Source organism: Ambystoma mexicanum, chromosome 7p (assembly GCF_040938575.1).
Source record: "Ambystoma mexicanum isolate Mex_15411 chromosome 7p, UKY_AmexF1_1, whole genome shotgun sequence".
Classification (NCBI taxonomy): Eukaryota; Metazoa; Chordata; class Amphibia; order Caudata; family Ambystomatidae; genus Ambystoma; species Ambystoma mexicanum.
The window spans coordinates 766,652,414-766,676,304 of record NC_090939.1 but is presented as its reverse complement, the minus strand read 5'-3'; positions in this window follow the sequence as shown (position 1 = coordinate 766,676,304).

Here is a 23,891-nt window from a genome sequence, read left to right as displayed (position 1 = left end):
TTGTTGTAGAATCTTTGAGCAGTTAGATAGCTTTTGGAGTATTCTAACAGTTTATATTTTTGTAACACAAATTTACTTAAAGGTTTAAATACAGTTTATTTATCAAATTTTGGTTTTAAGAACATCAAATAACCGTTTGTAAGATTTGCTGGTAATCTCTGCTTTAGAGTAATGGTACTATCATTACATTCAAACCATCCACATTTCTTTTTTATGTATGCAGTGTAGTGCCCTGAATTGGTTGTGGCTCCTGCGTGTTAGATTATACCTATTGTTTTGAAGGTTTTCTTACCAAGTGATATTTGACCATGTGTGAATCCAGTCAGCTTGCAGTTGTTTTTGGTACCATCTGCATTGTAACGTAGAAGCATTAGTATTACGTATTTACTATGTGTTTATATTACTAACGTGGAGCGATTATCTGAATTGCAGGTAGAGCATAATCTACCATGGTTTGCATTTTGTACAAGTTGCTGAAATGGAATGGATTCACAATTTGGTATTGATATATATATGAAGCGTTCATTGGGGATTTCTTCTTGTGTCACATTGTTGCAGAGAGTGCATGTATGTTTCCACATGTATGAAATCTGAAAGATTTCATTTATAGGTATGTTTTTGTTTTCCAGTACTTGTAGTAAGTACATTAGAAATTCTTGTGGATCTTCATGTGAGTTTATAGTGAATTTCACCATTCCAGCACAGTAGTCCAATTGTCGTCTTATTCCAAAAACACTATATGTGTTGTCAGGATTGTTTGCTGCATTTCTGTGAAGTACTAACATTTGCAAACACAATGGGTTTGTACTGTGTGACTAAATGTTGTCAACAATTGGTGGTAATTGAAATAGAATATTCATTGCTACATTTGCATAGCAACTTACACCAACTATATTTGAGAATTTAAATGGTCCAGGTATTTCTGTATCTAACTGCTTTTTTTGGAGTTTGTCTTCCTTCTTTAAAGAAGTACCTGGTTTACTTTCTCTAATTGATTCTTTTTTGTTTGTGGTACTTGATGGAGTATTAGGAATATCAGCGTTTACTTTACTTGCATCAAAGTTGATTAGAAATAGACCGTCAAGTGTACGTAAGCGTGATAGTGCTACGTAGCTCATGCCTTCTTTAAAGACTGTGTTACCAATATCTATCATTGCTTTGTCTAGGGTAAGACCTTGTGATTTATGAATTGTGACTGCGTATGCAAGAGTTAGAGAAAATTCTTCTCTGCGTACATACATATCTTTGAAGAGAAGGAATCTAGCTGTTGAGCGTCCTATCCGTTTTACTTCTGAAAGTTTGTCAAAGAGTATATTGACAAACTGAATTTTGTTGTCACGTGGGTATGTTTGAAAGCCAACAACTGTACCCAGTGCTCCATTAACTAGTCCTTGGTCCACGTCAAGGTTGCGTTTAAGCATTACTCTGCAATTTAAGGATAATTTTAACATCTTTTCTAAGCCTGCTGTGTTTGAGATTGCTTTTTCTAAATTATTTAGTCTTGTTGTAGCTTGGTCACACATGGGTAGTGTCATACCATGTACATCTAGTTTGTCTGTGGCGCTAATTTCCATTATTGGTTGCATTTCTTTACTTAGCATGATTTCATTGAATTTGAAACAGCTTGCATGAGTTGGCATTAAGGCCATACAATTGACATTTTTGTGGGCTAATTGTTCCATAACATCTGTAGCACATGCATTATCGCCATAAAGTGCATTAATGTGCCGGGTTTTCAATGTTGCTTCTGCTTCTTTAGAAAGTATACCAACTCTCAAACTTTTTAAAATGTTGGCATAAGTGAGATCTGCAGATTGGCGCATGTTTTCTGTTAATTCTCTGTATTGGAAATGTTGCCAAAGGTTTTACGGCAGAGTTTGTGCCCTAATGTTTTAAAAATAGGTTCACCTTTTACTGGTGTTAATTGAAGCAGATCTCCAAAAACAATAATGTGTTTTCCTGCAAAGAGCTCTTCATAGTCTGTTTTGAGTACTTCTTGTAATCTGAGGTGAATCAAAGCTAACATCAGGTTGGAGACCATGCTCACTTCATCTATTAGTAGCATTTTCATTTGTTTCAATACTCTGCGTAATTCCATTGCAGCTTCTGCAGAAAGTTTGTAATAGTCTAATTTGTTCTGGTGTTCTACTGGTAATAGTAGTAATCGGTGTAATGTAACACCACCTATGTTGTAGGCAGCTAAACCTGTGGGGGCAGTGACAACAGCTGACAGTTTGTTGTTTGTCAATTGTTAAAGGAACTTACTAATGATTTTGATTAGGAATGTTTTGCCAGAACCAGCTTCACCACTGACGTACAGTAGTATAGGTTTATAATTATGACAGGAACATTCTTTATTTTCATGTTTTACACCATGTGCAATTTGTTTTGTTACTTCTTGAAAAATGCTACTTTGCTCATTGTTTAGTTTTGATTGTAGTATAGTTAAGTCTTCCTTATCTTCATACTGACACATGGTGTTTTCTACTTCTATCATAGCTAATTCTGCCTCATTTGTTATTAGTGGTTCTCCCAGTGGTTCATGGCTTCCTGTTACAGAAGGTTGACTACTGTCTGGAGTATCCTTATCTAGTTGAGCTTGGAGTTCTTCTTCATGCTGCTGTTCATTGTGCAACATTGTCTTGTACTGTGTAAAGTTTACATCAGTTATAGTGCTTTCATTTGCTTTGAAAGCATCCTCATATGAGTCATAGTTATCTAGTAATTGTTCTTCTTTTCTCCATGGTTTGAAGAGTTGTAGCAGGGACATGTAATATACTTCTTTATGTTTAAGAGTCTTCAATGACAATTTGATATGATTAATTAAATTTGGTTTAGTGAGTTTAACTAAGCTGCCTTCACAGTCTGTCACTCTATATTTACCTTTTTTTTCATTGGCTTTCATATTATTTTTGTATGTGTAGTTTTGGGCTATTTGGTATAGACACATGTTTTCCAAAGTATTACTTCTGTTTGGGTAGTATGTGTCCAATAAATTGTTTTTTAAAATGTCTTGGCTGTTGGGATCATGTTTGGCTATTGTTTCTATATCTTCATATGATTTTAGAACTCTTTTTCTAGATTTAGCTGGACCAAGACTTAGCCATACTATATTTTCAGATTTACCATACAATGAAGTACCAGTTAAACGATCAGCTGCTTCATAAGATCCACATTCTCTATGGGTGAGCATTTTTATGCCGAAGCTGTATAATTTCTGAGATACTGTTTTATCTGATGACAGGTCATTCCAGAGGTCTTGGAGCTCTCTCTTTTCTGCTTTAGTTAAGTATGCTGTGACATATCGTGCAACTGCAGTAGAATTGTCTGCAATGTACTGCACAACTATGTTTGCATTCCATAAGTGGGCAATGATTGCATTATAATCATTGATATATTTTTCTTCTTCTTTTCTTTTTAGGTAATATGTATTTTTAGGTGACTTTCCTTTAACAGTATGAAGACATGAGGTTGTTTACTTGACCTGTATTTGTAACTGGTCTAGGGAAACCAAATCGGCATTTGGTGTAGTATTTGCCTTTGTTTTTGTATTTGCGACGACAATATTTTCCACATTTGTGTCTTTGAAATTGTAAAATGTGTGCATGAAGATCACTATTTGTGGCTTCTGATGGAATTTCACAAGTGACATATTTTTCAATAAACTGTAAAACAGTGGCATCACTGTCTTGACCAAATTTAGGAGCATCTTTAAACCATAAAAGCATGTGGATATGTGGTGCTTCTCTGGCTTGCTATTCTTTTCTCCAAAAGAAGTGTTGCACTTCTCCAAGGGGAGGAACAGTTTTATTACAAATACAATGTAGCATAGCAATGAAGCGATGGTGAAAATATCTTGAAACATTAACAGGATCCAAAGAACAAAGTTCTCCAGGTGTTAGAATATCTATGTTTGTTTTGTTTTTATTTGATATGCGTAGGAAATCATGTAATTCTTCCCATGCATATTCTGCACAACTTAATGTAACAAACCAAGTGGGTGGGCCAAGGTTTCTGATCATATAAAGTACATCTCCATGACGTCGAAACCAGTACTCTTTAGTACCACGCATATTTGCTAATAGATTTGTAATATTTGATTGTAAAATCTCATCCTTTTGTTGCACTTTCTCTAATAATTGTGTAGCTGTCATATTTTGAAAGTGTGATCCTGATTTTAATATGTGTGCAACTCCGTAACATAAAGTTGCTAGTTCACTTTCAAAGAGTAGGTGGAATATGTATTCCACATTTTGTCTAAATCTGGGATCTTCAGAATACATCCGTAATGAGCGGTATTCTGAAGCTGATATTTGAATAGGTCTATCATCATATCATCCTACTTTGCCAGTTGGAAAGAGTAGAGGAAAAGCATGTGCTTCTATACTTTTTTCCCATATACTGATTGGCGATCCTTTTGTTTGACGCATTTGGTAAGTTTCCAGTACATCTTGTACGGTGTCATTACAGTGCAAAGGATGAATTGTATACTGGTCTAAAGTATTTGATATTGTAGCAGGATCTAGTAGCTCAAATTGACCAGCTTCTTGTGTTTCTTGAATTATTTCAGTTGTATCTTTCAAGTTTTCTTCAATATTAATTTCTTTGTAATATTCATTATTCTCTTTAAGATATTGGAAGGCTTGTCTAACTTTATATAAATCTACCAGCTGTTGCCATATTTTTTTGTCTTTTGTAGGTACTCCATTTACTAATATAATTAAAGATTGGTGCATTGGACGTTGCACTCCTAGAGTATGCACATTTTCTTTTAGATTTAATGGTAAATAAACTACTTTTCCACGAATGCCTTTTACCAATTCAGAGGGAGGTAATTTTGCTGTTTTTGGTTGAAGGCGTATTATTGCTTGAAATGGGTGTACTGTTTGAATTATGATGCTCTCATATAAATTAAGTTGTTGTAGAGGTTTTGGTACTGGGTATAAATCCAAATTATTTGTGATAGAATGTGAAGGAGTTTGGTTGTTGTCAAGTTTTGTGGTGCAATAACTGCAAAGTATTAAGGGCTCAGTTATTTCATATTTATTTTCTGCTAGAAGGTAGAGAGCTAATTCAAACCATTTAGAATCTTCATTGTCTTCTATTTTGTATGATAGGTCCACAGTTTTTGTGTTACTTTTATAAAAAATTCTACGGCAACATACACATACATGGTTTGGTACTTCAGCTGATGTACTTTTAAATTTTAGTATTTCTTTTTTCTATGTGTTTAGCAAAAGGTTGCCATGTGTAGAATTGTTGCTTAATTGGTGTAAAGCTATTTCATTCTGTAAATGGCTTTCACTTCCAAAATATTTTTTCTGGATATAGTGAATTTCTTCAAGTAGGTCTTTTGCTGTACCATGTAGAAGGATGTTATTTAACTTTGCTAGTGCTAAAGCAGGACTTTTAGCATAGTACAGTTTATAGACTAGATTTCTTATAGTTGAATGATGTGTTGATATCCTTTTGATATCATGGAAAGTGGTTTTACAAGTAGGTCCTGTAATGCAGGCCAATGAATGTCCTTGTATTTGCTTTTTACATATTTATTGAGGAATTGGTGTAAAGATTTGAAACATTGTTTGGGAATGTTACACATTGACGTGCATGGCCATTTGTACACTAGACGTTCTGATTCAGTTGAATGGAGGGGTAATTCTAAGTTTTCAGGGCATATTTTTGTAAGGAGTACTTCTTGTTCCATTATGGTATTATTCACTTTTTCATAACCTCGACCACTGCTATTTATGGCAATTGTATTTGTTTGCTTTTGTTTGTACGCTTCTTCATTAAAATATGGTTCTGTGCTCGTAGTGTGATTCCATTCACCTCCGCAGATACTTAAGAAGTTCTTTCTGTTGACATTTCGCTTATTGAGAAGTCTTTTTTGTAATTTAGTTATTAGTTTTGTTAGTGGTTTCATTTTGTTTAACAGTAAAATAAATACATTTCTTTTGAGAAGAATTGCACTGTCCATCAATGCTTCTAAGATTAATTTCCTACGATAGGTTTTAAGCTTTGAACCTGATTTCTCTCCTGTTTTTATAAGATTTTGAAGGACTTTGTGACGGTATATTTTGGCTAAAATACTTTTCTTGGTATGCTTACTTTGCACTATATTAAAATTTGAAGAAGTAGTTTTATCTGTACTGATAGGTGATTTTCTGTTAATTGTTTTTTTGGTTTGTTTTACATTTTGATAGAGGAAGCGAAGTTGTTGTACTTGAAACTTTTTGCGTTTCACTAAATGATTGTATTAGCTGTTTTGTTTCAACTTTTTTTACAAATTCTGCTAGAGATGGATTCTTATGTTGGACACCTTTATTTTCATTTGCTCTAATTTTGCGTTGCTTTCTACGGAGTTGTCTTTTGGTAGGCATTCTTTAGGGTCTGTTGAAAAAAATAAAGAAGATATGGATTGGGGTGTTCTGGAATGTATGTGTGAGTGTTTAAGTAAGATGATAAAGATGTATGTAATGGTGTGTGATTGTGCATTGGGAACTAAAACTAGTAGGGGTAGGTATTCTTGAATTTATGTGTCACTAAACTGGGGTTCAGATGACAAAAAAAAGTAAGCTAGTGGTGTGGAAAAGTACAAATAGTAAATGTAATGTATACAATTAAAACAGTTGTTTTTTCTATAATATGAAAATTGCAGTGGTTCAGTTGGCTAATTTTTGTGTCCAGAAATAGAAATTTGTGGGCCATTCTGGTTGTAAATCGCTGTTTACGACATGGACATTTTTGGACAAAATGGTACAAAATCTCTATTTTAAGAAAACAAAATAGCTGGTATTAATGTTATAGTATATTTGATTAATAATATAAATAATATGGTGATATTTTACTTACTTTTTTTTTTTAAAACAGGTAACTTCTTAGTTTTTCTTTCTTCTTCGAATTCGGCTGCTTCTTTTCAGGAAACTGGTCTTCACTGCAACTGTAAAAGCTTCAAATTAGTAACTTTGTTTGTATATAGCACTGTTTTTAATTTAGATATTTTAATTTAGATATTGATTTTTTTAATTGAAATCCTCAGTGCCTTCTGTAAAACTATTAAACTAATTTATTTACATAAGATACATTGCATCAGTTCAGTGTATATGATATGTTCTTAATGAACAAATTGTATTGAATGAGTAACTGTAGCAAAAATAAAATATCTTTACTATGTCTTGTGAAATTTATAATATATTAGTGAATACCACTATTTCTGTAAGTAAACTGTTGTAGGTAATAGCGCCTCAATGTCATGTCTAATTTAAAGTAATTAAGTAAATAAATAAATAAAAACAAAAAATATGAAATTGTATAAGTATTTTTATAAAGGTTTAAACATAGATTGTGTTTGCATGCAATTTTGTTTGAATATATGTAGTCTATATATTTCATTTAAAAAATGTTAGTTTAACATGATTTGAGTGTGTGTGTATAAAGAAAGTAAAAAGTATAAAGGTGTATAAGTGGTAGTTGATTTTAGGAAATTGAAAAAAGTACAGTAAATTCATTTAACAGATTTTACAAGGTAAAAGTCTGTTTGAAAATGTGTTCATCTACCATAGCTCTCAAGTCACACGCTTTTGGCGGGTGTCACACGCCTTGTAAAGGGCAGACTCACCCGCCAAGCCTCCTGCACGCCCATTCATTCCAATGGGCATCTCACCCGCTAAAAACAAAATCGGGTGATTTCACCCGCCTGTAAAACAAAAATGGTTGAGAGCTATGTCATGTACTATACAGAAAATATGCATACCTGAAGTTTGTGTTCATGCATATGGATATGCGTGGAGCTGCAAGTAGAAATCTTGAAGACTTGTACAGTATTTGTGGTAGATGCTGCTTGCCAATGATATGACACTTGTACTCAGAGAGATTCAGAGTACATTTGCAGTGTTGATCTATGATGATGCAGTTAGATGTAGAGGTCTTGAATGTGATTGGTGCATGGTCATGTGATTTTTGAGGTACATCCAATGAGGGAATGGCAGAGAGAGTGTAGTGGAAATGGTAGAAGGGCTGTTCATGTTACGATATGTCCGCGGACATGGCGCTAGTTCCAGGACATCGGGAGTTACATCCGGGGATTTTTGGGTTCAGAAGTCATGCAAATGAGAATAAGCACTGAAAGGGATTGGTCAGGAAAGTTTGGTGGGTGTGTTGTGCCAGGAGAGATTTTTTGAGATACTCTTTTTGCTGAGAGAACAAAAGATAGCTATGGCTGTGTGTTTCAGAAAACAGATTGTTTGGATTTTAGGAGATTCGTGGATACATTGGTTGAAGGTGCATGCAGAAAGCTGTGGAGGAGCTGTAGATCTTGGATTCCCACATGTGGAAGTACACTGGCCTGGAGTACGTGGAATGAAGTGGTTGGATTTGCTACCTCTCTGTGCTACTTTGGAGACAGAGCAACATCCAGACATAATTGTAATTCATTGTGGAGAGAACAGTTTAGGGCATGTGACTGGAATTTTTTTGCAATTTGCTATGAAAGAAGTACTGAGGAAGGTTATGGACATGTTTCCTAATTCGCAATTGATATTTTCACAGATTGCGCAGAGACAAATGTGGCTTCGTTATTCTTCATTTGGTCCACAAATGGAAAAAGCAAGGCGCAATGTTAATAAGGCTGTTTGTGGCTTTTTAAGAGATTTTGGCATGTCTTCTTTTCACAATGAAAATATTATGTTTTGTAATACATACATTTTTCGCAGAGATGGAGTCCATCTTACTTATGCTGGCAATCAGATTTTTCTGAGAAATGTACAAAAGTCATTGCGACCTTTTTTGGAATTACAACAACGATTTTGAAGTAGATGTTAAGCATTTACAATTTTTTACTTACAAACACCACCCAAAGGCTCTTTTCAGAGCCACCACTTCTTTCCAGAGAAAATTACAATGTTTGTGATGGAGTAGTAACCCAATTTTTTTAATGTTCGCGAACTGTTCGCGGACTTCTAAAAAATACAAAGAGCCCTGCTTCATTTATTTTCACTTCTATTTTTTAACTGGGAAAGGCGGCTCTGAAAAGAGCCTTATTTCTTTTTGATTTTTGTAATTTTGTATTTTTTCAGACACGACACAGTAGGAGAGGAGGGTAAAGGAGGGTAAAGGGGGGGACACCAACCACAGGGATAAGAAAGGGCGAGCTCAGAGAGGAAGATGTAGAGTGGGTTTTATTTGGGTAGTGAGCAGGTCTTCTCGTGCTCTGAGACGATAGTCTCAAAAAGCACTCCGAAGTCGCAACCCCCTGCAGAGTACTGTGTCACAGTACATACATACAACTGTGACCCTCGAAAGGTAAGGGTCATCAGCATTCTGTATGGCCTGTGAGGCAGCTTCAGAAAGACGCTGTCCCACAGAGGTGGTCCTTGTGGTGACAGGATCAGAAACAGAGGATGAAGTAGAGGAAATCAACCTGCTACGTTCTTCGCAAGGTACAACCCTGCGAATAGCCCCAGAGTGAAATGACCTCAGGTGTCGCTTCATAGTAGTGGTCCCAAAGCTGTAGTTACCGTGCTTCCCGCGACTGAGTATCATTTTGCACTCATTGCAGGTAACATGGTTCGCACAAGCCTTAGGACCATTCCCATGAATGGTAAATAACCGCCACACCCAAGACTCACGCCTAGTGCGGGTAGTAGGGATTTCCTCTACCTCATTCTCATCATCCTCTTCTTCCTCCTCCGCATCCTCACTCCTGTTCCCCTCTTCAGGCCCTTGGGGAGGTGGTGGTGGTGGAGGGGGTGGTGGTGGTGCTGAAGCAGGTGCAGCACCAAGTGGCAGTTCAGCAGACAAGGATGCCATGTCGATGATGGTGTAGTCTGCAGGTGGCAGCAAAAATCACTGTGTTCTGAAGAATAGCCAGAAACACAATGGGAATAAGCTCTTGGGCGTGGTCTTTTATAGGGGTGCTTGTGCGTGGTCCGCTGACATGCGCACTGTGCGCGGACAGATCGAACACAAAAAAAGGATCGGAAAGTTTCAAAACGTATATAGAAAGTCAAGATTGCTATGTGGGACTTGTGGCATGGTGAGATTTTATTGAAAAATATTATGGATTAACTGAAAATGTACTTTTAAATTGTTCGGGGACACGAACAGTGTCCGCATTTCAGGACACACGATGAGCGTGGGCGCGGTCATATGATCAGTTTGCGAACTAGTCTGCGAAGGAAGCGCCTGTCCGCAGGACACCAAGTGCCCCGAGATTGGTTAGCGCATGCGCATTGATGTCCTACGGACACTGTTCGGGTTCTGAAGTAATTAAAAGTGCGTCACACGTGAAACGAATATTTCAGGACACCGCGTGTGTTCTTAGAACAGTTTAAAATTGGTAGCAAACAGTAAAGACAGATATAGTGTTCTTCAGGACACGTGGAATTTAGTTTATGTAGGAACATTTCAGGACACCAATTGTGTTCTTAGAACACTTTCAATTGGGTAGCGAACACTACGAACAGTTGTACTGTTGTTCATGACACATCATTTCCGTGTATTTAGGAACATTTCAGGACAGCAATTGTGTTCGTAGGACAGTTTGAAGTTGATAGCGAACATTAAGGACAGATATAGTGTTCTTTAGAACACTTTAATTTTTGTTTCTTTACGAACATTTCAGGACACCACGTGTGTTCTTAGAACAGTTTCAACTTGCTAGCGAACAGTACGAACAGGTGTGGTTTTCTTTAGGACACCTCCATTTTCGTTTATGTACGAACATTTCAGAACACTCGCACTGTCCGCGGACACTTTTATTGTTTTTAAAAAAAAAACGGAAACTGTTCACAATACAATATAAAAATTAAACTTTATTTAACATATATTAATAATTTATGACAGAGAAGGTGAGGCAGAAACAGAAAAAAAACAGGAGAATTTGGGGTTTCAACATGATTGGTATTAGGTGAGGAAGGGATGGAAATCTCATCAAAACGTTTTGGATTATGGAGAGGGTTTGAGGATAATTGACTGGGATATGGTGAGGAGGGACAAGTACATGTGGGGCAATGGTATGACGTTTTTGTTTTAAAATGATCTTCAACAAAAGTTTTTAAATTATTAAAATTGGTCAACAGTAAATCAATTTTTTCTTTTATGTTGTGAAGCGTGTTTTCCATAACAGCTTCTTCAGAGGTAGTTTCTATTTTGTTATGCTCTGTATAAAAATTATATATATATGTTAAATGTATACAAAATAATAATATTTAAATGGTTTATATTATAAAGTGTTTACCATTAGTTTCACTATCTTGTGACATTTCTTCATGTGGGAAATTGTCCTCTAGCCATTCCAGAGTACTAGACATTTCTGTGAGAAAAAAAAGAAAAGATAATATATTTTTTAATCTAATACAGAAAGTTTATAAATATATGAGTAACATGAAGTACACTTACTATTTCTGGTAAGATAGGTCCTATGTATTCAGTGGGTCTGGTCTTGTTCTCAGTTCTGTTGTGTCTGTGAGGTAATTATGTTGGAAGCCAATTTATGTTCTTGTGGTATATTCCATTTCAGAACATATTGTATTTAAATGAATGGTTAGTGTGTTACATATATGGGTTACATTTCTTATGTATTACTATATATAATGTGTTTGTGTGCTGCTTTTTGAATTTGTTAAATGTTCTTATATTATGATATAACAATCAAACATACCCCCCCCAAAGTTTTTAGGTAGTGGTACTGTTCTCCGAACATGTCCGGGAACATTAAATAATTTTGCGGACATCAAGTTCATAAGAAGAGATCTAGTCAGTTCCATATGACATGTATATAAAGTGAAAGTCATTATTGTTAAGTTTTGCTACTAAAAACCTAGGAATTTCCGTGAAAAAACTTTGTTAAAGGGACGTTATGGTTAAGTTGCGCTACTAAAAACCTATGAAATTCAGTGAAAAAAACTTTGTTAAAGGGACGTTATGGTTAAGTTGCGTTACTAAAAACCTATGAAATTCATTGAAAAAACTTTGTTAAAGGGACGTTATGGTTAAGTTGCGCGACTAAAAACCTATGAAATTCAGTGAAAAAACTTTGTTAAAGGGACGTTATGGTTCCAAGTAAAACCGAAAAACCCTTGAAATTCGCCAGTTATGGTAAGCTAAGCTCACCGCCGAATTGATCCCCTGTCGTTTAGAGGGCTCTGAAAAAGGCAGACGACACAGAGTGGGTTAATAGAAATAATTTAACCGGTCTATAGGCAAACATAAACATAAGCAACCATAACTCGTGCCACCGTGCACTGCTAACACTAACACCCAGGACATCAAAGAGGACATCACAAATGTCATTGATGACATAACTGATGACATCACATGGCTGGCTCTCCCTTTTTATCCTTTACTGACATATCGAAGCCACATAGTTTTCTAAAGTAACAGTCAGGAAGTAAAAATTGAAAAGGTACTATATTTGTAGACTTGGGTTCCTGTCACATCATATATGAAACATGTACGTAGCGGAAGATACAGGCTTGAAAGAGAGGAATCCTTTCTGTGCATGAAGATAATCATTATGGTATCAGCACTTTGTCATAGTTTTATTTTTATTACTCTACCTTCCCTCTATATGCTCATATTTGTATACATTATAGTCACTCTCCATAGAGTGAATGGGAAAAAAATTTTGCTCGCGTCTACAGCCCAAACCGCTGGACGGATTTCCACCGAATTTGGACCAGGAGCAGCGGCTTGGTCCCGAAAGCGTGCTTTTGCAAATTTGGTGAAAATTCGTTCAGTAGTTTTTTTTTAAAATGACCAAAAAGTAGGCAAAAAAAAATTAGTGATATCTGTGTTCGGTTTGCGGATACACTTCCCTGTTCGCTCTGCGGAAAGTGTCCTGATTGGCCAATCGTCTTGCGTGATGTTCGCGGACATGCAAAGTGTTCGCTGATTGGACGGCGTGGAGCGTGAAGCGCGTCAGATTTTTCGGTAGCGCCCGCCATATTGGATTCGCGGACGTCCCCGGACAGCGCGGTGAAACTTTGTTCAAAATGTGTATTTTGTAGAGTGTGTTGGTGTGTAGGAGTGTTTGGGGGGGGTGGGAGTGTGTGAGATAGGATGAAAGTTGTGTTTTTATGTGTTAGACGTTCATTTTGTGTTCGATTGGTTTGCGGACATCACGGGTGTTCTGAAATTTTCTTAATAAACTGACTAGGGGGTGTTCTAAGGAGTCAAAATGTGTCTGTTTTGTTCGCAAGCAAAGTGAAACTGTTCTAACAACACTTGCGGTGTCCGGGGAGTGTTCGTAGGTGGTGTCCTGAGGACGCTGTCCGTATTGTTCTCTGTCAAGTTGAATGTGTTCTAAGAACACGCGCGGTGTCCTGAAATGTTTGCAAATAAACAAAATGGGGGTGTTATGAAGACGCTTCTAAGAACACTTGCGGTGTCCGGGGAGTGTTCGTAGGGGGTGTCCTGAGGAGGCTGTCCGTATTGTTCTCTGTCAAGTTGAGTCTGTCCTAAGAACACTCGCGGTGTCCTGAAATGTTCGCAAATAAACAAAATGGGGGTGTTCTGAAGACGCTTCTAAGAACACTCGCGGTGTCCGGGGAGTGTTCGTAGGGGGTGTCCTGAGGACGCTGTCCGTATTGTTCTTTGTCAAGTTGAATGTGTCCTAAGAACACTCGCGGTGTCCTGAAATGTTCGCAAATAAACAAGATGGTGGTGTTCTGAAGACGCTTCTAAGAACACTCCCGGTGTCCGGGGAGTGTTCGTAGGGGGTGTCCTGAGGACGCTGTCCGTATTGTTCTTTGTCAAGTTGAATGTGTCCTAAGAACACTCGCGGTGTCCTGAAATTTTCGCAAATAAACAAGATGGGGGTGTTCTGAAGACGTTTTTGAGAACACTCCCGGTGTCCTGGAATGTTCGTAGGGGGTGTCCTGAGGACCATGTCCGTATTGTTCTCTGTCAAGTTGAATGTGTCCTAAGAACACTTGCGGTGTCCTGAATTGTTTGCAAATAAACAAGATGGGGGTGTTCTGAAGACGTTTTTGAGAACACTCCCGGTGTCCTGGAATGTTCGTAGGGGGTGTCCTTAGGACGGTGTCCGTATTGTTCGTTGTTAAGTTGAAAGTGTTCTAAGAGCTATCGCGTTGTTCTGAAATGTTCGTAGGGGGTGTCCTGAAAACGGTGTCCGTATTGTTCGCTGGCAAGCTCAAATTGTTCTAAGAACACTCACATTGTTCGCGGACATTAAAAGTTTCCCATAGATCATAGTTGAAATGTTTGACTCTATGGATGTGATATGCTGCGGTGGTTGTTGCCAGGGCATAGAGTCTTGGGTGCATGGCCATTTGGCCATGCACCCAAGACTCTATGCCCTGGCAACAACCACCGCAGCATATCACATTCATATTTGTTTATAACTTTGGGTGAAAAACAAATGTATAAGGAACAAAGGTATTAGATACTATGGATGTAATGTGCTGCTATGGTTGTCCTTATTATTGTATACTTACGGTTTGGTCTATTAATGGGAGTCCATGTTTTTTTTCTTCATTTCTGTGATCAAAGAAAATAGCATGTTAGTATTAGTATTTTGTAATGACTTATTACATTGTATAAGCAATATACTTTTATTTTTTTTCGACCCTCATATTTAGTAGAGTACAAATCAGAGTACTGTGCAATTTGCTCAGTTTCTGTATTTGTTGCTAAAATCATTGGGTCTGTGGGAGAAAAAAAAATCCATGTTGGATTTAAAAAAAACCCTTTTTCTGTTATGCTACAGTTTATTTGTTTGTTTGTTTTCAGTGTTCACTTGTTGTTTCTGGCTAATGCTTTATACTTTGCTTTGTTGTATGTCTTTTGGAACAGTAACAGATTCTTCATTTGTTTTGATATTATTAAACTTTGGAGCAGTTAGATACCAATTGGCGTATTCTAACTGTCTATTTTTTTAATATATTGTAGTGGTTTTCATTTACATATTTGGATATTGTTAAATTTTGGGACAGTTAGATACCAATTGGCGTATTCGAACTGTGTATTTTTTGGCCTAATTTAGTGGTATTCATTTATCTGATTAGTTGTTGTAGAATCTTTGAGCTGTTAGATAGCTTTTGGAGTATTCTAACAGTTTATATTACTTTAACACACATTTATAATTTTGGGACAGTTAGATACCATTTGGCGTATTCTAACTGTGTATTTTTTGGTCTAATTTAGTGGTTTTCATTTATCTGATTAGTTGTTGTAGAATCTTTGAGCAGTTAGATAGCTTTTGGAGTATTCTAACAGTTTATATTTTTGTAACACAAATTTACTTAAAGGTTTAAATACAGTTTATTTATCAAATTTTGGTTTTAAGAACATCAAATAAGCGTTTGTAAGATTTGCTGGTAATCTCTGCTTTAGAGTAATGGTGCTATCATTACATTCAAAACATCCACATTTCTTTTTTATGTATGCAGTGTAGTGCCCTGAATTGGTTGTGGCTCCTGCATGGTAGATTATACCTATTGTTGTGAAGGTTTTCTTACCAAGTGATATTTGACCATGTGTGAATCCAGTCAGCTTGCAGTTGTTTTTGGTACCATCTGCATTGTAACGTAGAAGCATTAGTATTACGTATTTACTATGTGTTTGTATTACTAACGTGGAGCGATTATCTGAATTGTAGGTAGAGCATAATCTAAAATGGTTTGCATTTTGTACAAGTTGCGTTTTTACTTGAAGGAGACATTTGGTTTTACTCACTAGACCTTTTGGAAGTACAGAGCGACCCACAGCACTGCGAGTCAGCGACGACTCTTGCTGGTCGTTGCTTTGTTCCCTGGAGGGGGCGGAGCCTGCTGGTGCCCACGTGATCCATCAGGTGATCAGAAGTGTCCTCATAACGCAGCCGCGATCACCCTCGCGGCGTTGAGCCCGGCAGGGGTGGAGGGCGTTGGCTGTTGTGCGGCTGTTTGGCGCTGTAGCATCTGGAGTTAGAATCACACGCTTGAGCATATACGCTTCCTATAAGTTTCATTTATTGGATTACATCCTGGTAACGGCTGAGTTGCAAATATATCACAGCACAAATGATGCCCACAACATCGAAAGAGGGACCGCAGACCCGACAGAAATCACTGCTACATCGAAGGAAGCCACCGTTGAGGCAAAACAAGGAGGTAAGCCTGGTGGATTTGTCTGTACAAAATGTAGCAACTGGGTCTATTATAATGGTAGACAGATCGGAAATCAGTCGACCGTCGAAAGGCATAGTGCCTTCCTTAGCATATCTGTCACAAACAGTTGTGGGTCTTCAACAGACAGAGACTGCTTGCGCGAGAAATGGTAAAAATGATGCCATAGCACTTTGTCAAAATATGCAGACAGACAATTTTAAGTGCAGTAGTGTTGAACCGGAAAAACCCTTTTCGCCCTTGGTCTATATTGACGCTTATGAAACCCCACAAATCTCTCCCTTTGAACCAACTGATCTCGACTTATTGGGTATTAACATTCCAAATGTCCTATTTCAGTCTGAAGTCTCACAGCCTACCCCATTGGCAGACCATAGAAGAGCAGGAATGCAGTCTGCACCCTTCTTTACAATATTTCCACTTAGCACAAAAAACTTACCGACGCCAGCAACACCGTCCAGTACTATGAAGGTAGTTGGTTCTATTCCAGCAAATGAAATAAGCTCAGGTGGGGGGGCCAGTTTTGATCCTATGATAACTGAATTGCCGAATGCAATGTCATCTGGAATTACCACAGCGGCGGAGAAATACCCTAGACAAAGGACCTGCCCTGAGGCTGTGAGCACAAATAAAACACAGACACCTCAGAGACAAAATTTACAAGACCCCTCTAGAGGAAAGATACTTACACCAGTACCATCGACTGAACTATCAGGACGCGAAGCCAGGCTGGCCACAAGGCTAAAAGCCGACTTTTTAGCAACCTACGAGCGTTTGAATGACAGTTTTCGACATAATCAATCGGCACACTCATCTAGAAAAGAACCAGCAGATAATGAATTAGTACGGAATTCATCTTGGAACACATCATGCAGGTCTGAGGGGTCTATGTCAGCTATAGACAACTTGACACTTCTAAAATCAGATGTAAACATCACATCAGTAGGCTCAAAGGATGTGGAGGCCAGAGCTATCATGAGTGATTCCAAGTTGTCTGGTCAGAGCAAGGAAATGAGAGTCCCGCCTGTAGAGAACCAAGATGTTTCTGAACAAGAAAGCTCAGATCCCCCCTCTAAAAGCTCGCTATCCACAGCGGCTGGAATACAAATTCACAATAATGTGTTAGCTGCAACATCAATAGCCTTATTACCATTCATGAAATTGTATGAATCCCTCCATGATGCTGTGAATGATCAATTGACGCTTTTGGCTGCTGTAAATGCCAAGATTTCATCATTAGAAACATTTTCGCAAGCAATAACACACAGAATGGATTATGAAGCTGAAACATCTTTAAAATGGCAAAGCAGATTATGCGAACTTGCTCGCCAGGCAAATGGCGATAAAACGGGCTTGATCGATGCAGTAATTGAGTGCACAAAATGGATGCGTCATAATAATCCAACTAATAGTCGGACAGGAAGCGCAGGAATCGACGACTTACCTAGACTATCTTTATTGACTGATTCATCAAATGGTAAGCCCGGCGCGACTCTAAACCCTTGTCTCAAGCCCTTAGGACTGGATAGCTGTAAAATGGGCTATGCATGTCCAGCTAAGGTGCAAACGAATATTGAGAATAATGTCACAAACGTAAGTGACAAGGGCTTGAAATTAAATGATGCAAGCAAAAAGCAAACGTTGCGTGCTCAGCTCAACCCACTGTCCCAGCAAAAGGCACCTGTCAACACTAATAAGGATGCCGTGATCATAGCACCGGCAGAGCCGGAGCTAGTACAAGGAGAACGGTCATCAGAGACTGACATGGAAAGAGCAGTCCCAGGAAACTTATCTGAAATACTATCATTTGGGATCTTCAATAAAGCTACAACAGCAGAGAAAGTGAGCAAAAACCAATCCATGGAGAAAAAGAGAGGGGAAAAAAATCTACAGACGCAATCCATCCAGAGGCAAGTGGCCAAACGTGCGCGAAAAACGGGCAGCAAAAAATTCATACGGAATTTATCAACACCACCACGCCCGTCTATGTTTCAACGTCAGGCGAAACAACTAAAGGAGCCTGTTAATGCTATAAAAGAAATTGAATCGACGAGAGTGCCTAAACGGTGCTTGAAAAGAACAAGAGACAGTTCAGTATGTAATGATGACGAAATATTTGAGTCATCTATTGACTTATGTGACCTTTCAACCTATTCAATTGACGATGACGAAGAGAATGAAGTAGCTGCCACTATGGTGGAAGAATTGCCGGGTGACTCGTGTAAGGCAAGAGAGATTCAGTATAGACCAAGCCTTCGAATGGTCACTCCACCACAAGTAAGTGGGCAAGCAAACAAAAACAACAAAAAGGTGCTTCTGCCTTTGCCAATAGGCATGGAAACAAAAGAGCAGAGTAGTAAATTGACAGCTGCCCATGACCAACAAAATGACATGTGCGCTAAATTAAATCCGAAACTAACAAGAGCACAAACTGAAAAACTTGGCAGAAAGTCTAATTGGAAAAACACTGAGTTGAATGCTCCATCTGTGAGAGGTATCTGGGAAATACAAATTAAAAATGTTCTGTCAGAACAAAAAGAAGTAAATCTGAATCGTCGGAACATATTAACACTTCTACACTGCATACCTACTCTCCGAGCTATTAAATCAGACGACATAGCAGTCGTTGAGTATATTTCTGAAGACCATCTGGACTGGGTAAATCTGCATCTTAATTCAAGCACGTTAAAAGAAGCCATAAAGGATGCTGCTGCCGACTTACTATTTTTCGGCTTCGAAATTATATGTGATGATGCTCAGGATGAAGCAAGATCCCCACATTCTACTATGGAATTAACACAGAATGAAAAAAGAAGGAAAGAACTTTGGGACCACATGAGGATACAGCGATCACCGTGCCAAAGTCATGCAAATCAAATTAGACAGTAGTTTAGCGTGGAGGATTTAGACATTAATAACCAATTAATGTCATGGAATACACGAGGCTTTTCTCACCTTTTTGAAGGTCAATGGCAATTAGCACATAAAACCTCAATTATATGCTTACAAGAAACATGGCTACGTGAATGCCCATTGTGCGATGGATATACTGTGTTTCTTAATCCGGCAGGAAAGAACTTGTTTGGCCGCCCTTTCTCTGGGTTGATCACCATGATAAATAACAGTGAAGACTGGAAGATTCTGTCAACTAAAAATCCAAACATGTTCGCACAAGTTACGACAATTCAAAACTCCAGGCCCTTAAATTCCAAAGGCAAGGTGATTCTGGTAGTGAATATCTATAGGAACCCAGCAATGATATCACAAGCTAGATTCATTTCTGAGGTTATGTCTGCAATTGATGAATGTCTGCTCTTATATATTGATCCTGCAATTATAATATGTGGGGATTTCAACTATTCTTGGGTAAATAAACCACTGACAAAAAACATAACAACCACATCAAGGAGCATCGAACATGTGATGGATCGGGGTGAAAGATGGGCAAACGAACTGGCCCTTAGAGATTGCTCTATGCTGAATGGATGCACTTGTGGCGACATCCCCCCAGGATTTACCTGGAAGAGAGGAAATTCCATGAAGACGCTTGATTATATCTGGGTATCTAGGAATTTTCTGGACCAAATAATCACTCTTAAAGTTACCGAGACAGAAAAAAGCGACCATGACGCACTAATGCTGAAATGGTTGAAAGTTCAACAAACAACCTCGATAAAATACCCGGAGAGAATTACCGTAAACAATGGAGCCAACAGGCTACGTCTGAATGTACCAAAGCTGGCTAAGATAAAATCCCGTTTTACTAACGTGACCGACATATCGGCAAAGATAAATTATACCTTGTTATTACATCAATACAAAACAAGGCCCAACAAACGAAAAGGGCATGAAGTCGAACCAAAACATATTTTTGACCCTATTATAAAACGAGAGAAGCAAAATCTTCGAAACGACATCAGGATCTTAAGAAGGGATCCAAATTTTTGTAATAACATACTAATTAAAAAAAGAAAACAGCGTTACCGAAACTGGATGAAATCTTACAATCTGAGTCGAGTCCAAACGCAAGCGGAACATATGTTGAAACTTATTTTGCAAAAAGATAGTCGACACATTTGGGAAATAATAAACACCGGTGGGATTAAACATACCTATGCAATGTCAAACGGTGTAAGTGGAGCAAGCTGGGTGGGGCATTTTACTACAATATTTGATGATTGCAACTGTATCAAGATCTCCCTACCAGAACTCCCTGATGTAAGATGGAATGTGGCAGACTCAGAGGAAGATATTAAACAGGCAATTCAGAAGTTAAACTCTTCCAGAGCAGTCGGCCCTGATGGTATTTCAAACATGATGCTAAAAAACCACAGCTCTATATGGGCAAATCTGATGAGTATCCTATTCGAAAGAATTGCTCTGGAAAGAGTGCTGCCAGATTCTTGGTCCAAGGCGGTGGTTGTTCCAATATTCAAAAGAGGCAATCGAGACGATCCTAACAACTATCGCCCAATTGCCCTCTTGGATACAATCGGAAAAGTATTTGGGTCCTTTCTTCAGAAACGTCTTGCTCTCTGGGCCGAAGATGTAGCAGCTGTCGATGGACGTCAAACCGGATTCACAAGAGGGGTGGGAGTTGAGCTTAACTTGATGCTCCTGAATTGCCTAAAACTAGACGCACTAAGGCGTAAGAGGAAACTATATATCGCCTTTATAGATCTGAGCCAGGCTTTCGACAGTATAAATCGCAACCTGTTGTGGAAAAAACTTAGTGCTTGGAAATGTCCAAATGAGCTGCTGGCCCCGCTGATTGCGTTACATTCAAATACATCAATTAGAGTCCGGCTAAACGAACAAGGCGACTTATCTGATGAGATACTGACAAAACGAGGAGTTAAACATGGTTGCCCTTTGGCAGCCCAGCTGTTTAAGCTCTTCATCTCAGATCTATCTTCAACTTTGAGTGAACTAAGAGTTTTTCCTCCGTTGGTGAATGGTCATGAACTGAGTTGGGCTGTTTATGCGACGATATTGTGTTTATGGACTCTACTCCTATTGGACTGCAGCGGTTGCTAAATAAATTTCAGCTGTATTGCATACAAAACGACCTACAAATCAATATCAAAAAATCAAAAATCATCGAAGTGGGTCAAAGTAAATCAAAGAAGCCAGGTAACTTCGAATGGAAGATAAACAATGAACCTCTTGCGACAACCGACAATATAAGATACTTAGGTGTTCTGTTTAATAACTCAATTCGAGAATGGGAGTGGAGCCAAGACTTGGTGACCCGAATGAAAATGTTTGCACTACAAGGAGCAAAATTGCATGCAGCTTACGGCAAATTTACTCTAAAACCGGTTTTATCATTTTACCTGCAAAAAGTAGTTCCCGCAATAACTTTTGGAAGTGAAACATGTTGGAATCTTCCAAAAGACCTATAGGACAAGCTCGAAGGCAGTTTCTGGCGTAAAGTGCTAAGACTACCAAATAACTCATCAATTGTGGCAATACGATATGAGCTATGTATTGAGGCCTTATATGGAACTGTTCTGTGGAAATCAATCTCCATGTTTAGGAAAATGCGGATGGAGACGGTAGTAAAACCTTATGAAATTCTACACACTGTTTCTGACCACTCATCTGCACTCTTAATAAAGGAGTGGGAGAAAAAACTACTTCTTGTATTAGAAGATGCTGGAATTTCTGTAGAAACTGTATTACTTCGGCCCCAAATTGCGAAGAAAAAAAATTCGTCATTATAATTGGCTAAGAAATGAAGAACGCCGGAACAAAATGATAACTTCCTTAGACCTTGGATCTGCGCTAAATAAACTGGATGCAATTCCAAGATACTTGGAGAAATTCCCATCACAATATCATCGTAACATGTTTCTGCGGATGAGACTTAACTTATACAAGACTAGGGAGCTACAGCTCCTGAGAAATGACCCACTGGTGCAGACAGCAAAATGTAGATTCTGTAAATTTGGCCAAGAATCGGTGAGACATCTAATATTGGACTGTGGTGCCATTACAGCGCAGCGTAGTCTGCATTTGGATCGTTTTGCCCCCTCGTCAGGAAACATGGATTCCTGGTGGTGTTACCTGATCGCAGGTCTAAATACGCAGTTAACCTGCGCAATAATAAACTTCATGGATGCACTACAGTTAAACACTTGATACATAATTAGTGATTTTAGTCAGTAAAAGTCTTGAGGAGATGTGGCGCAAATGTAACAAAAAGTTTTTCTTTCTGTTGTAATAAACTAATGTTAAAAAAAAAAAAAAAAAAAAAGTTGCTGAAATGGAATGGATTCACAATTTGGTATTGATATATATATGAAGCGTTCATTGGGGATTTCTTCTTGTGTCACATTGTTGCAGAGAGTGCATGTATGTTTCCACATGTATGAAATCTGAAAGATTTCATTTATAGGTATGTTTTTGATTTCCAGTACTTGTAGTAAGTACATTAGAAATTCTTGTGGATCTTCCTGTGAGTTTATAGTGAATTTCACCATTCCAGCACAGTAGTCCAATTGTCGTCTTATTCCAAAAACACTATATGTGTTGTCAGGATTGTTTGCTGCATTTCTGTGAAGTACTAACAATTGCAAACACAATGGGTTTGTACTGTGTGAGTAAATGTTGTCAACAATTGGTGGTAATTGAAATAGAATATTCATTGCTACATTTGCATAGCAACTTACACCAACTATATTTGAGAATTTAAATGATCCAGGTAGTTCTGTATCTAACTGCTTTTTTTGGAGTTTGTCTTCCTTCTTTAAAGAAGTACCTGGTTTACTTTCTCTAATTGATTCTTTTTTGTTTGTGGTACTTGATGGAGTATTAGTTTCTTTTACTCTCTTTGGAGGATTTCCAGTGACGTCCTGTTGCATTTCAGTTTGATTTAGTTTTCTTTTACAACGTTTTAGTTTTTGTGGAACAGAATATGTGTTTAGATGGGGAGTGTATAGTGAGCGAAGTCTATTATATTCTAAAATGCAAGGAATATCAGCGTTTACTTTACTTGCATCAAAGTTGATTAGAAATAGACCGTCAAGTGTACGTAAGCGTGATAGTGCTACGTAGCTCATGCCTTCTTTAAAGACTGTGTTACCAATATCTATCATTGCTTTGTCTAGGGTAAGACCTTGTGATTTATGAATTGTGACTGCGCATGCAATAGTTAGAGAAAATTGTTCTCTGCGTACATACATATCTTTGAAGAGAAGGAATCTAGCTGTTGAGCGTCCTATCCGTTTTACTTCTGAAAGTTTGTCAAAGAGTATATTGACAAACTGAATTTTGTTGTCACGTGGGTATGTTTGAAAGCCAACAACTGTACCCAGTGCTCCATTAACTAGTCCTTGGTCCACGTCAAGGTTACGTTTAAGCATTACTCTGCAATTTAAGGATAATTTTAACATCTTTTCTAAGCCTGCTGTATTTGAGATTGATTTTTCTAAATTATTTAGTCTTGTTGTGGCTTGGTCACACATGGGTAGTGTCATACCATGTACATCTAGTTTGTCTGTGGCGCTAATTTCCATTATTGGTTGCATTTCTTTGCTTAGCATGATTTCATTGAATTTGAAACAGCTTGCAAAAGTTGGCATTAAGGCCATACAATAGACATTTTTGTGGGCTAATTGTTCCATAACATCTGTAGCACATGCATTATCGCCATAAAGTGCATTAATGTGCCGGGTTTTCAATGTTGCTTCTGCTTCTTTAGAAAGTATACCAACTCTCAAACTTTTTAAAATGTTGGCATAAGTGAGATCTGCAGAT